This window comes from Phalaenopsis equestris, unplaced genomic scaffold, assembly GCF_001263595.1.
Source record: "Phalaenopsis equestris unplaced genomic scaffold, ASM126359v1 Scaffold000094, whole genome shotgun sequence".
Lineage (NCBI taxonomy): Eukaryota > Viridiplantae > Streptophyta > Magnoliopsida > Asparagales > Orchidaceae > Phalaenopsis > Phalaenopsis equestris.
This window is the reverse complement of record NW_018164536.1, coordinates 3904684-3906287: the sequence shown is the minus strand read 5'-3', so window position 1 is coordinate 3906287 and position 1604 is coordinate 3904684.

Below are 1604 nucleotides of genomic sequence, written 5' to 3'. Positions count from 1 at the left end.
ATATGTTGTGAAAAATGACGAAAATAAAACAAAAAATGGAACGAGAAAAATTACATGTAGAAAAATACCAAAGCGACACACAAATTTACGTGGTTTGAAAAATTTGCCTATGTTCATGGAGCTGCAGAGGATTTTATTTTTTTGAGGAATTACACCGTCAAGCGCCTTGATAAGAAAATCTCTATTTTCTTCTTTCACTTCCTCTATCTCTCTCTCTTCCTCTCTTTCTCTTAGCTTTGAAGATGACTTGGCTTGACCTTGCTTGGCTTGTGGCTTAACCTATGACAAGCCATAAATGACAAGTCATAAGAGACTATTTATAGAAACCAAGAGAACGGTAGTTGGGAGGTAGGTGAGCGGTAGGTGGGATGTGGAAGCTAATTAAATTCGATGGACCGGGTCTCCACATTACCCAACAAGCTTTTCAGTAATTACAAGAAAATTTGAATGTAATAAGACGGTGAGAAGATCGTCGATCGCTTGCCATGGTTTTACTTAGTCGATACTCGATTCGGGGTTGAATCATCTGACGATCGATTCGAATAAAGCCGACCGTTGTGCTTTGAGCCAAAATCCTTTGATAGGCCCTTCCAGCCGTTCAACCCTTATTTCTTTCGTTAGCACCTGATTTGTTGGTTGTTAGAAATCGTGGTTGACCGGTGATGCGATCGACCGCCCCTTTGTTCTTGAGTCATCCATTTGCCTTGAAATTCATGTCGACGTATTTTTTTTTATACAATAATAATATATAATGTAGTTCTTCTTTGTAGGTCTATATTTTTCTAATTATGAGAGCACTTATGAAAGGAAGCACCATTCTATCATTATGATATACATAGCTTGAGTATTGCAGGTTCTCACCTTTGCCAACTTGAAAGAAAAGTTCTAAAATGCTAAAGGTTGGAACTCCATGGTCGAAGCAAAACGAAGTCTGAGAAATATGTTGTAAATCGAAGTTCAGAATGTAGAAGCCATGGTAGAACACATTGAAGCAAACTGAGTGCCTGCAAGCTCAGGATAAACTGCTCTTTTGCTGAAGTTTTAATCTTAACCAATGATAAGCTTTCATTAACTTCCAGAAAAAGAATGATTAAGTTATTAAACTTTATGTATCAATTAGCGTCTTGGGCGGTGTTATATGTATATGTTCATAGGTTTACTTTTACATAGATTATTTATAATTTATTGTACTGTTGTTGTCATTACCTGGTCTATGTTGTCTTCAGAGATGAGTTTTGTTTATGTAGGCCGCATTTGTATTATAGTAACTTGGTGTAGAAATTGTTATTGTACATCTTACTCAAATATACACATATTTTATTGGTTATATTTTTCAGGTCCGTTTTTTTAATGGTTTTGAATAAACTCAACTTATGTCAAATATGTGTATAAATTTTATTGACGAGTTCATAATTTATTCTTATAAAACTTATATTTTGTAGCCTCTAATGGTGTACATCTTTAATTGTGTTAATATATTCTTTTAAAATTTTACTCATAATTTTTATTTATTTAACATGTTATACATTGTTTTTGTTTGTTGAAAAGGTGGAATAAATTGTTTAGAATTAGGGCACGTTTTGAAAACGCCGCCGTACTGGTTG